We start from the raw sequence: 14695 nt of genomic DNA, 5'->3' as shown, positions 1-14695 counted from the left end.
GATCTATACAAGGGTGATCTACTTGAGGACAATATTATGGAAATGGAAGAGGATGCAGATGAAGATGAAATGGGAGATATGATACTGCGTGAAGAGTTTGACTGAGCACTGAAGGACCTGAGTCGAAACAAGGCCCCCCGGAGTAGACAACATTCCATTAGAACTACTGACAGCCTTGGGAGAGCCAGTCCTGACAAAACTCTGCCATCTGGTGAGCAAGATTTATGAGACAGGTGAAATACCCTCAGACTTCAAGAAGAATATAATAGTTACAATCCAAAAGAAAGCAGGTGTTGACAGATGTGAAAATTACCGAACTATCAGTTTAATAAGTCACAGCAGCAAAATACTAACGCGAATTCTTTACAGACGAATGGAAAAACTGATAGAAGCCGACCTCGGGGAAGATCAGTTTGGATTCCGTAGAAATTTTGGAACACGTGAGGCAATACTGACCCTACGACTTATCTTAGAAGAAAGATTAAAGAAAGGCAAACCTACGTTTCTAGCATTTGTAGACTTAGAGAAAGCTTTTGACAATGTTGACTGGAATACTCTCTTTCAAATTCTGAAGGTGGCAGGGGTAAAATACAGGGAGCGAAAGGCTATTTACAATTTGTACAGAAAGCAGATGGCAGTTATTAGAGTCGAGGGGTATGAAAGGGAAGCAGTGGTTGGGAAGGGAGTGAGACAGGGTTGTAGCCTATCCCCGAAGTTATTCAATCTGTATATTGAGCAAGCAATAAAGGAAACAAAAGAAAAGTTCGGAGTAGGTATTAAAATCCATGGAGAAGAAATAAAAACTTTGAGGTTCGCCGATGACATTGTAATTCTGTCAGAGACAGCAAAGGACTTGGAAGAGCAGTTGAACGGAATGGACAGTGTCTTGAAAGGAGGATATAAGATGAACATCAACAAAAGCAAAACGAGGATATTGGAATGTAGTCGAATTAAGTCGGGTGATGCTGCGGGATTTAGATTAGGAAATGAGACACTTAAAGAAGTAAAGGAGTTTTGCTATTTGGGGAGCAAAATAACTGATGATGGTCGAAGTAGAGAAGGTATAAAATGTAGACTGGCAATGGGAAGGAAAGCGTTTCTGAAGAAGAAAATTTGTTAACATCTAGTATAGATTTAAATGTCAGGAAGTCGTTTCTGAAAGTATTTGTATGGAGAGTAGCCATGTATGGAAGTGTAACGTGGACGATAAATGGTTTAGACAAAAAGAGAATAGAAGCTTTTGAAATGTGGTGCTACAGAAGAATGCTGAAGATTAGGTGGGTATATCACATAACTAATGAGGAGGTATTGAATAGAATTGGGGAGAAGAGGAGCTTGTGGCACAACTTGACTAGAAGAAGGGATCGGTTGGTAGGACATGTTCTGAGACATCAAGGGATCACCAATTTAGTATTGGAGAGAAGTGTGGAGGGTAAAAATCTTAGAGGGAGACCAAGAGATGAATACACTAAGCAGATTCCGTAGGATGTAGGCTGCAGTAGGTACTAGGAGATGAAGAAGCTTGCACAGGATAGAGTAGCATGGAGAGCTGCATCAAACCAGTCTCGGGACTGAAGACCACAACAACAATAACAACACACATTTGAAACGTGATGCATGAGAACAATCAAGGCATACATCACTATTTCAATGAATCTGGAAATACTCATGTTACGTTTTGGCAAGTAAGATTTTCATTTAACACATGCAGTTATGCATGGCCAAATAAGGCATTGACCGTTAAAGGTATTTTTATAATTTTTCCTTTTTTAATTATTTCGTTGCAATTTTTTGCACACGAAGAGATGCTAGTGACATCTTTTTAAAATTAATCAATATATTTTGTGTAATTACACATGAAACATTGTCCTTATGGACATCTAGCACTTTTTTTAAACTTTTCGTTATAAAAGATCTCCAGGAAAGACAACAACTGCCATGTGTTTTTTATCAAATAATTATAGTTTACTAGTCAAAAATTTAATGCACGTGGAAGAACACCTGGTATGTTATCCCAGGGTATAAAATAACGTTATAATCATCTTATTGGTATCGAGGGGGTCAGAAGTACCTGTTTTCTGGTTAAAGATTGATAACGCATCTTCATACAAAATAAACTGGAGATATCACAGTTATCTTCCTCTTTTTATTGTCATTTTAACTAAAGAGGCAATGATACAGTGCTGTATTTTTATTCTAATTTGATGAAAGACTATTATATGAGTTCTATTGTTAGGCCGAAGTAGATGATTCTCCTCGTGACTATCGAGGATAGCAATCATTGGAGTTTTATTCTTTTCATAAAGACAAGTGGTGGGGTGATGTGCCGTTACAGTCACATATCGCTACACAATGTTTAATCAATTTATTACCTTATTTTTGGCTATGGTTAAGGAAAGCACAAGGCTGGCTACCTCTGCAGAAAGATTTCTGTTTGGCTTGGTGGAAAGCGAATGAGGCAAGTGGCTGTTTACCAGGTCTGGCTTGACCGCTGGCCCATCGTGGAAAAATTAGTTGACTTCACTTCAAAACCTTGCCATCCATTCAGTCATATGAATCTTGTCTGACACAGTGCTGTGGCGCGAAGGGATCGACCAATAAGGAAGTAGGGAGTTAGTTTGAGTGGACATTCTGCTCTGGGACTTGTTATGGGAAAACCATATGGATCTCTCTTGATCCAAAAGAAAGCGGTCGCAGCCTTTCCTTGCCGCCATCTGTGTCGTTTTAATTCAGATCTGACTTGAACATCAAGGCAGATATTCGCTGAGCTCTAAGTAAGTTGCGCGTTTCGCAATTAGCTCTGTCCGTTAGCTGATCAGCCCACAATTGGTAGGATTTGCTGAGCGACTTGGGTTGCTTGATTAACTGAGTTAATTCGTCCGTCTCGCAATCGTTTGCTTTGCATTTGCAAGCTGTGCAGATTACGAAAGCTTGTAGCTCTTCCCAGGCAGTCTTCCATTTAGATTCGAGGTGTACTCCAGTGTGTTAGCGGTACATCCAGATACAATTAAGCTTCTAATGAGCCAATGTTTGCTGTTAACACTAGTAAACAGATGTCATACTATAGTAACTGCTTAACAGTAATTTTCATTCATTGACGTAGAATTTGATTAAAATAAATCGATATTGTCCAGTGCACGCTTTCTTTGGAGTGATAACCGCGACTCTCCTATAACTAATTCTGACTATGCGGCGCTCAAACAATAAATATAGTCAGCAATTTGCATATCTAATTTGTTGTCTCACTGTGAAGCTGTTTTCGTTACAAAACAGGTGCCCATGCTTCGGAAATCAGTGTTAATTTTTTAAGTGATGTATAATGAGCATTGCATTCGCTTGCATAGCATTTTGATGTTGGAGTCGTATGTGTGGTAGGCAGACTGCACATTCAACTGCCGAGCCCCTGCACAACTTCGTCTTAACTTATCATTGGGAGGCTGATGGCACCACAAACAAACGGTAAGAAATTTCTGTGGTCATGGTAAGATATCGACGGCGCCAGGACTTTCGATCGTTATCGCTAGAGCATACACAGAATGATTGTCTATCGCTTTATTAATTGACTTGCCTCTTCTAAATATTGAATGGTGAGGGCTTATTGAATGTAAAAGTCTGTGATTTTGTAACTTTTTTGCATAATAGTTTTGCAAATGTATTATGGAGAACGTTCGGGAGGCAAATTGTTGCGTAGGATTTGGTATTATCGGATCCTTGTCATGCCTTAGCTAATTATCACCATCTCAGCATTCTTCCTCCGTGCGGGAACCCGTCCTTGGAAGATACACTCGTTATACAGTTCACACAGGTAGATATCCAGATAGTCACATAAAGCTTGCTTTACTACATCAGGTATCCTATCCGGTCCTGGAGATTTTTTTGTTTCTCAGTCTTAAAATTATTCGCCCAATTTCTTCTTGTGCAAAGGAGTACACAAGCTTATTGTTTCTATGTTCTTCCCGCAACATAGCAACCTACGCTGATCATCTGTCTCATGTACTTCTTTATCGTCAGGAAGCAGTTCTCCCATTAGCAGGGCCGCAAACTGTGAACCTACATCTACATCTACAGACATACTCCGCAATCCACCATGCGTGGTGTTACTGTCCCATCAATTCTTTAGTATGTGGACAAAATTGTTGATGTTCGTATTTTCTCGCAGACTATTTTGTATGTTTTTTCAGGGATCGCTTTTTAAGTTAGTTTCCACTAAAGGTCTCCATCGTTCCATTTTTGTGTTTCGTAATTCTTTCTTAACGCGTTGTTTAAAATACCTGTGAACATGCAGCCGTCGGATTTTTTCGTCTTTGGCGATGCTGGATCTCCTATTTTCGTATCTTAATTTCTTCATCACGTCAATCCAGGAGCAAGGTACCCCTCCAGAAGAGCCTCTCCAGGTAGGTATCGAGGCCTACATTGTCAGTTCTTGTACTTTAAAATCCACATCACCACCCAACGAAGGACTTCCCAGACACTGAAACACTCACTCAATCTTCTTGGTGTTGCATTTTGCCCTTATACACACCTTTTCTGTGCTGTCTTGGGTTTCCCTTCCATTGATAACAATGTGCATGATTTTGTGATCACTTTATGTCATTCCACTCTCAACCACCCAGACATTTCAATACATCCGACTACACTTGTGACTGAAATGAAAGCCAGTTTTTATAATTTTTAAAAATGTTTGAGTTCTGCAGTTACTTAAGCTCTCCCGCACGTTTGATAGAAGGTGTATTTCAGGGTATCATTCAAAGTTCACAGTTCACAATTTAACGTTATCTGACGGATTTCTGTTCTGAACAACAAACGTAAATTAGTGGTACTTTTGTGGCATGATGTTTGGAAACTTTTATGATAACATATAATCAATAAGACAGCCTTGTCTTTTAGCTTCAGTATAACTATGTCTTGAGTTCTTGTAGTCAATCTAGTTACCAAAATTACCAAAGACTACTAGAAGTATCACCATCGTGTAAATAAACAGTTTACTGTAGCAGTCAGAAAATTACTGTTGAATTAAGGATACGAATGAAATATTCTGGCTGATTTACGAGCATAGCACCAATTGGACACTAGGCAATAATCATTTATTTGGCCAAGGTACTTTACTGAATCATTTCTGGGGATGTTTCACCCTTTTATTGCGACTTAACGATTCAGAAGTATCCTCCTGGAAATGAACATAATTGTACTGTATTCACTGGATTAATTTTAAATTTTCAGAAGTCTTCACCATCTACAAATAGCATGGCAATGTAAGTTGGGTTGTTTGTGGGAAGAAATCGAACTGCGAGGTCATCGGTCTCGTCGGATCAGGGAAGACGGGGAAGGAAGTCGGCCGTGCCCTTTCAGAGGAACCATCCCGGCATTTGCCTGGAGCGATTTAGGCAAATCACGGAAAAACTAATTCAGGATGGCCGAACGCGGGATTGAACCGTCGTCCTCCCGAAGGCGAGTCCAGTGTGCTAACCACTGCGCCACCTCGCTCGGTCGCAATGTAAGTGAGATTTTCATAACTCCGATAAATAGCTGCATTCTCCGCTGAATGTGCAAGGTTGATATTTGTCCTGTTTGTAATGTTATTATGCAATAGACAGGTTTTCTGGACATATTTATTTATTAATTTATCATATGATGACAGGAGAAAATACAAGACCACTATTTACATCAAATACATACATTCCCATACAGATACACTCAGCGTCGGGTTCATAGCCATCAGTCCAGATTTGAAATCCTGTCAGAGGCTTCAGCAGACAAATTCTGAATATCTTCCATTGTTCCTCTGAATGCTCTGAGGGAACATTCAAACATTATATGATGTACAGTTTGCTCCTCTTCACCGCATTCACACTAAGAAGAGGATTTCCATTCCCATTGCAGCAGCAGTGCTGTTCATCTGCCCTGGTCAGTTCTGATCCAATTCAGTATGCAGTAGTGTCGTGGGAGATAAAAGCCTGCTAGTCGGGAGTTTTAATTGGTCAAGGAAGTTTGCTCCTGCCATTTATTGTCCTAGGCATCTTGTATATTAAAATGTCTGTTCTGCAGACTGATTTATGTGCGTCACAATGGTTTTCTAGACCCCAACCGCTGGGGTTATGATAATAAAAATTCTGAATTAACTGGTAACTCTGGGATTCTTGTTCACACGTTCAGCAATACTTGTATTCTTCTGATGATCTGTATAGGAACATTTCTAAGAGCCAGTAGCCAGTGCGTGTTTGTGGGACGAATACATCCAATGATGAGGTGCATTGTTTGAATGAGCTGTGTTTCAATTATTTTGGTACGAGCAGTGTTTAGGCTGGTGGAACAGCAGTATTCTGCGACTGATTGTGAAACAGCTAAAGGTGATTACTTGAGAACTATTGCAATGGGAGGTTCCTGTTTCTTTTGGAATATATTGTTCCGAGTTTTGATTTTAGCTGCCCCATTCCGATGATGGATCTTGTATGTCAGTTACCCGTGTAGGGTCACTTCTTGTTGTTTTGGAGGGTTTCAATATTGGAAATTCTGGTCTCTAAATGTGATATAAGATTTGTAGGTGGCTTGTTTATTCCGCAGATGAAAAGTTGATCTGGCTGGAAAGAATTATATTTGAAGTTTCATATGTCTTCAGTTCTGACGTTGTTTTGGTTCAACTTCCCTAAAGATTTGATCCTGAGCCATCAAAGCTATATCGTCAGCGTAAATAAATTTCCTGGACTTCGATTTTGTTAGGTCATATTTACACAAGTTAAAACAGAGTGGAACCAAAACAGAACCTTGTGGGATAACATACTTCATTTTATCAGCTATCGTTTTTGAATACTCTGAGAACGCCTGGATGTATCTGTTGTTCAGCATGTTGCCAATTAGAACGGTTGATTTCAAATGCGTAGTGTTACTGATAAATTCGAGCAGTAGTCTGAATAGTCTGTCACGAGAGACGATATCATAGGCTACAGTTAGGTCGAAAAAGACCCACGTGCTTAACTTTTGCTTCTCAAAGTCTTTTTAGATCTGTGTTGATATTGTTAGTGCTGTTTTACTCTACTTCCGTGTAGCTTCCCTGAAATAGGAAGACGTCCGTTTGATGTGCTTTCAGTATCTTCGATAAACATTCACTCTTTGCTCTGCTTATGCCTTCGATGGTCAGTTGATAAACTTAAATTGAAGAGCAAATGTTCCGAACCTGAGGGTTCTAAGAAGGACTTATTTGGGTATCTCTCCTCCATAATTTTTGACTGAGAGATCGTTTAAGACAGTTGGTTCTTAGGAAAAGCCTTATTCTTTATTCGTAAAACGACTTCTACACCTACATAAAGTAGCAACAATTCTGTTTATGGAGACAGATTACAAGATCTTAATAATTTACTGTGATGAAAAATGTAGACAGAGATTATATAGCAGGCCATTGTGTCATGGACAGCTAAAGGCTCTTTTATTATTTTCAAATACCGTCCCTGTACTGTGACCATTCACTTGTGACTTACATATGGCCGGCCGGCGTGGCCGAGCGGTTCAGTCTGGAACCGCGCGACCGCTACGGTCGCAGGTTAGAATCCTGCCTCGGGCATGGATGTGTGTGATGTCCTTAGGGTAGTTAGGTTTAAGTAGTTCTAAGTTCTAGAGGACTGATGACCTCATATGTTAAGTCCCATAGTGATCAGAGCCATTTGAACCATTTTTGACTTACATATTTACTTTATGTCTAAGAATAGCTATTTTTACGACTTTCAGAAAATGTACAGGCCAACTACATGTCTCATTCCCATATACATTTTCCATCACCAGCAGCGGAGATTCATAATGTATGTATTCCATCAGTATATTTTCATTGAGACAGAGCTAATGTTATCAAGTCCTCAGTACGTTCCCACATTTATTTCAGTTCAAGCTGCTGTCAGTGTTTGTCGAGTTATTTGACGCTCTAAGTTCAATATGTTCCATAACATTGCTGCACCAGGAGCTCAACTCGGTGCACATATGTTCACTATCACATTTTTCATTCACATTCATATATCAGAAACTACCTGCTGATAACAGATATGCTTGGCTGGTTCAGTAAGGTTTTTACTGAGTGTTTTTACAACTCTTTAGGTGATATGAGAGTCCTGTTAATATACACATTTTTCCACTTAGGTTGTGTACACCAGTTTTTGAGACCGAGACTGAATGAAGTCACAATACAGTGATCATCCAAGATTTATAGGCTTTAAATGTGTATTGCAATTTATTCAGGAAAGGAATTCTGATTCAATTTTTGTTTACTAATGAAAAAAATGTGAATATTCTGTTAAATTCAAATTTTTGGTTTTTGAATAGTTCCTTTGCAATGCATTCTTCTCAGTGAATCATTTTTAATTTATCAGTAACAGTATTTACGTTATCTATGTAAATACTTTCAATAGATTGTGCAGGATCGATTTGAACTGGGCATCAACAGATGACAGAATTTTGTCTACAATTAATCAATACTTTTAATTATTAAAATGATTGTCTACCTTGTTCTGCAGTTAGGTCTTATTTCAGTAAATTTATAGTGTTATGTTGAATGAAAACAAATAGTTTTCAACGCATATTTTTAAAAGTATTAAATTCCTTCATAAGCCAATTTTAAAAATATGTTTCCTAAACCAAACTTATTCATTCACGCTGACAAGATGCTGTAAATTCTGTAAAACTGCGCGCAGGAATTTGATCGATGCAGAGTAGGAACTGAATCAAAAGAATATTTTGTAGACCTGCACGTAATAATTTTCTTCTCTCTACTCACTTCATTATCATCACCTATTTGGCATCCGTTGCTGCATATTGATCTCCTCCAGAATCCATACATTAATGAGATGAACAATAGGTATTCATATTGCCTTTGCAAGTTTTTAATATCATTCACCCATATTCCATGAGGTCAATTTTAGGGACTTCTCGTATATCTTGTGCCCCAGTAAGGAACTTCCTCTAATGACAACGTCGGCTACTCCTTCCAACACCGTGGCACGAACTGATATAAAAAAAGAAAAAGAAAATAAAAAAAAACCTGAGCCTGTTCTACTAAAAAGGGTTTGGTTAAAGGCAGCATTAGTGACAACCGCAATAAATATCGAAGGCCTTTCTGCAGATAAGGACTTATTTCTATCTACTCTAGCTAAGGATACAAACTGTAACTTCCTCCTACTTCCGGGGACACACTGAGGAACAGAAAGCAGATGACCTCTTGTTCAAGGTATGAAGCAAATACTACAGAGACCTCACGAACAATATGGAAGTGCAGTCTTTGCTAAAAGGAACATTAAATTCACGTCGGCAGCTCTAACTGTAAAAAAGACGTCGATATTCTTATCTTCGAGGGCAACTCATGCACGGTAACTTCCTTCTACAAACCACCACCTGTAGATTTCATCTTCAAGGACCAAAAAAATTTCCGAAATCAGACCTTAAAATTTGTTATTGGTGATTTTAACTGCCATAGCACGGTGAGCAGCTACTCTGAAACAGACATACATAGTGAGAGACTGTAATAATTGGCAAAAAGGGTGGATGTAAAAGTAATACATGATGTGAAACAGCCGACGTCCTTCAACAGTGGAAGTTGAAACAGAGGATACAACCCAGGCAATATCTTTGTTAGTGACAGATTCAGTGGCTAGACATCAAAAACTGTGGGCAACCCGATGCCACAGTCGTAACAAAGACTAACAACCCGCATAGTCAGTGCAACTGTCAGACCCCATAGCAGTTCTCTTTAAGAAACTTTAATTTTAATAAAGCAAAGTGGAAGTGTTTTACAGAAGAACTGGACCGAGAAATCATACAACTGGTACCACGTACCGGTTCTTATAACAGCTTTTTTCTGCTGGTAAAAAATCCAGGAAGTGTATACAGAAGGACTGTAGGGCTGAAGATATTGTAGACATGGAAGGAGGACCTAAAGAATTTGTAGAGCAGTAACAATCGATGTACGACGATTATTTCTCAGAAAACACTTTTCGAGCAGGTGAAGAGGTCCTACAATCAATATTAACAGTGCAAATAGAAAGATAGTCCAAACTGGTAACGGATCTCGATATGAAGCCAAACAGCCTGCGACCGTGGATGGTAGGAAAAAGTCTCTGGAACGATCCTACAACTCCAACACCTAATCTAACTGGAATAACTTCTGACATGATAGCTCACCGCTCACCGCCTTCTGTTAAGTGGTAAAATACCATCTAAAGTGAGAAGACTGAAAATCGAACGTGGCATAAGTAATGAAGTCGACGCCCTCGCCACGCCATTCAGTATTCAAGAGTTAAGAAGAACGACACACCAAATGAAGAAACACAAAGCTGCTGGCTTGGATGGTATCCGCATTGAGCAAATAAAGCATCTTGGGCCCGCAGTCCTAAACTGGATTGTACACTTAATGAACAGTTGTATCACTCTGAAGAAAAGCCAAGGTGGTAGCACTTCTAAAATCAGAGAAAGAACCTACAGATCCACAAAAATTCAGGCCTCTGCCACTTCCGTATTATGTATACAGGACGCTTGAAAGAATGTTTCTTGACAGAATTTTTGGCACAATGGAGACCAAAACCATACCAGAAAAGCAGGATTTATTCCTGGTAAAATATGTTGTGGCCAAATACTCACTTACCCAACACAGAGGACGGTTCCGAAAGGAGGCAGACAACCGAACTCATTTTTACGGATCTCTCGGCTGCCTGTGATAATGTCAACCACCAACGACTGCTCGTTAAATTTTAACGTCGCCAGTTTTGTTTAACATCTATACAAATGACCAGCCAATAAACGCCGAGGTGAAACAGTTTATATATGCCGATAATACTGCCGTGGACGCACAACGAAGTGGAAGGGGAACTGATGCGGACTCTCGAACACTTAGCTGTCTACTACAGAGAAAATTTCCTCAAGCCAGATCCCTATAAAACTCAGGTGTGTGCCTTCCAGATTAGAAACAAAGACGCATACAGGCAATTGAAAGTGATGTGGCAGGGCCAGGAGTTGAACCATGAAGACTCTCGACATTCATTTCCCATCAGGCCACGACAGAACCGCCGTTTACGTGGCGAGAAACCCGAGTTAGAGTAATATTCAACAGATAGCATCTATCGGAGACAGAAGAAGCGGAAGTTACGATGACAGCAGCTGTGTGCCACCACATGAGATATCCTTCCGGGTTCTCTGGTGACGGTGGCCAAGATCCAAACAACTGGCTGAAAGTTCAAAAATGTTCAAATGTGTGTGAAATCTTATGGGACTTAACTGCTAAGGTCATCAGTCCCTAAGCTTACACACTACCTAACCTAAATTATCCTAAGGACAAACACACACACCCATGCCCGAGGGAGGATTCGAACCTCCGCCGGGACCAGCCGCGCAGGCCATGACTGCAGCGCCTTAGACCGCTCGACTAATCCCGCGCGGCTGGCTGAAAGTACGTGAGCGTATAGCCAGATTTAACAAATGGGATGACACCGTGTGTTTGGCTAACGTATTTTTCTAATTGGAGGCCACTGCCAAGCAATGGTATGAGAACAACGAGGAGAAGTTCACAAGCTGGGAAGTATTCCAGGCGGAACTGCGTAAGTATTTCGGCGACACACAACGACAGAAGTGCAGAGCTGAAGATAAATTAAAGTGCAGGGCACAGCGTCCAGGAGAAACTACAGCATCCTACATTCAAGACGTCTTGGAGCTGTGTAAAATAGTGGATCCTAGAATCAAGGAGGAAGATAAGGTTGCACGTCTGATGAAGGGTGTTGCTGAGGACATGTATCAAGCCCTACTCCTGAAGGAGGCTTCGACAGCAGACGACTTCATAAAATGGTGCCAGTATATCGAGACAATGCATCAAAAAAGAATTACACGCAAGAAGTTTGGACGGCTTCCAAACGTCGGATCGATGTCTGTGATGGAGGAAGAAACTGATTTCACAAGTGCTCTTCGTCAGATAGTGAGAGAGGAAGTTCAGAAGGCACATGGATTGCATACGAGCAAAACACCGAGACACTTCAAGAGGTCATAAGGGAAGAATTGGATCAGACATTGAACCTAATCTCTCGTCCTTCATTTCCCTTTAAAACGGTGAAAAAGTCGAGACCCAGGCGGAGTTACGTTCCTACACTGCCACAAGAGGAACCTGTTTGGGCACCAAGGAGGATTGACGTCTGGAGGACCCAGGCTAACCAACCAGTATGTTTCCACTGCGGACGACCGGTACATGTGGTGCGCTATTGTCGAGAAAGGCGGCGGGTATTTGATGGCGCCCGCGCCAGAAGACAGCAGACCGATCTTAGCCGACGCCAACTCCGGGACGACGAAGATGAACAAGAAGATGTGGGCGCAGAACGACGTAGGTCACCATCGCCGCAAGCTGGTCGCTGGACAGGACGCTCCCCAACACGCCGATCAAGTCTCCATCGCCGTTAGAAGCTGCAGCCGATCAGCTAGCCGCCACAACCTGGAAAACTAAGGGGTGCGATCTTCTTTGAAGGTGAGGCCGCCGAAGAGAAAAGTCCTCCGCCGTCGATCACTACAAAAATGATAGGAAACTATGTCGATATCCTCATGGATGGCCGATCAGCCGAAGCTCTTGTGGACTCTGGAGTATCATATTCAGTCATTTCGGAGAAGTACCGTCGCCAGTTGCAGAAAACAGTATTCGTCGACAGCAAAACATCTCTGCTGAAGGAGGCTAATGGGAAATATGTAAAACCTACAGGAAGATTTAGCATTCGTGTGGGTATCAGTGGCCATACACAACCCTTAGCATTCATTGTCTTACAAGAGTGTAGTCATGACGTCATTCTCGGATGGGACTTTTTGAAAGCTTCTCGACAATTATAAATTGTGGCCACTCGAAGGTTATGCTAGACGAGATGAGATACTGTGGACAGGAAGATGCTCATCCGAGTGTGTGGAGACTATGTGTGCTGGATGAAGTGGTCATTCCTGTAGTCAGCGCTAGAAAGGTAACTAACACGTATCATGTCATGCATCAACCCATGGATCTTTTAGTGGAATGTAACAGAAGGTTATAGCCTATGCTTCTAGGACACATACAAAAGCCGAGAGAAACTACTCAACTACAGAAAGAGAATGTCTTGCTGTGATCTGGGCCATGTGCAAATTTCGACAGTATCTCTATGGAAGGCCATTCATAGTTGTTACAGACCATCATTCACTTTGTTGGTTGATAGGTCTTAAGGATCCAATAAGACGACTCGCTAGGTGGGCACTACGTCTTCAAGATTACGACATTACCATAGTGTACAAAAGTGGAAGAAAACACCAAGATGCGGACTGTCTCTCAAGAAACCCTGTGCAAGACCATCAAGACTTTGATTAAGATAGTGACTATCTCACTGCGCTCCAAGATCTCTCTGCTGAGCAGAAGAAGGACGCCAAGATATCTCAAATTATGCTTGCCTTAAATCGGTCAGAGAATGTGAAAGGACAATTTAAGGTAGTTAATGGATTACGTCGCAAGAAAAACTTTGATCCGCTTGGAAAGAGGTGGCTACCAGTGATTCCTAAACATATGCGCTTAGATGTTCTACAGAAATTCCATGACACACAAGAGGCCGGATATTTAGCACTTATTAAGACATATAATAGAATCCGTAAGAGATTTTTCTGGCCAGGTTTATTTAGGAGTGCCCGCCACTATGTGGTTCGAATGGCCCTGAGCACTATGGAACCTAACTGCTGGGGTCATCAGTCCCCTAGAACTTAGAACTACTTAAACCTAACTAACCTAAGGACATCACACACATCCATGCCCGAGGCAGGATTCGAACCTGCGACCGTAGCGGTCGCGCGGTTCCAGACTGTAGCGCCTAGAACCGCTCGGCCATTTCGGCCGGCTCCGCCACTATGTGTCGCACTGTCTAGTGTACCAGAGGAGAAAGGCAGTCCCTCAGAAACCACCTGGCCGACTCACACCAATTCCACCAGCCAAAACGCCTTTCCAGCGTGCTGGGATTGACCTTCTCGGATGATTTCCAACGTCTGCTAGTGGCAATAGATGGATTATTGTTTGCACTGATTATCTGACACGCTATGCCATTACAAAAGCCGTAAAAACAGCCGAAGCATTCGAGGTAGCCAAATTCATCGTAGAAGACATTGTATTAAAACATGGTGCCCCAAGGTCGTTATTTACGGATCGAGGGCAAGTTTATCATTCGTATCTTGTGACAGAGATAAACCGTCGGTACAACATTACTCATCACATGACGACTGCCTACCATCCGCAAAGTAAGGGGCTTACTGAACATCTTAATAAGGCATGCTGTCAATGTTCGTCAATGTGAGCCTAGCAACTGGGATGAGGTGCTAACTTTCGTGACGTTTGCCTACAACACCGCCAAACAAGACACCACAAAATTTACGCCATTTTTCCTGGTGCATTGGCGTGAGGCGACGACGACGATGGACACTGTGTTTCCGTTACATCCTGATGACGTGGACGACGGCTACATCGGCCAAGTGTTAACCAGAGCTGAGGAAGCTCGGCAGTTAGCTCTACTCCGCACGCTGCAGGCTCAAGAAAACGATCGCCGGAGGTATGACGCGAGCCACCACCCTGTTGTTTACCAGCCTGGTGACCTCGTCTGGATCTTCACTCCTGTTCAGAAGGTTGGTCTCTCTGAGAAGCCCCTCAGGCGCTACTCTGGACCTTATAAGGTTGTAAGACAATTGTCTGATGTTA

The sequence above is a fragment of the Schistocerca cancellata genome, chromosome 4 (assembly GCF_023864275.1).
Source record: "Schistocerca cancellata isolate TAMUIC-IGC-003103 chromosome 4, iqSchCanc2.1, whole genome shotgun sequence".
Lineage (NCBI taxonomy): Eukaryota > Metazoa > Arthropoda > Insecta > Orthoptera > Acrididae > Schistocerca > Schistocerca cancellata.
Note: the sequence above shows the minus strand (reverse complement) of the source record.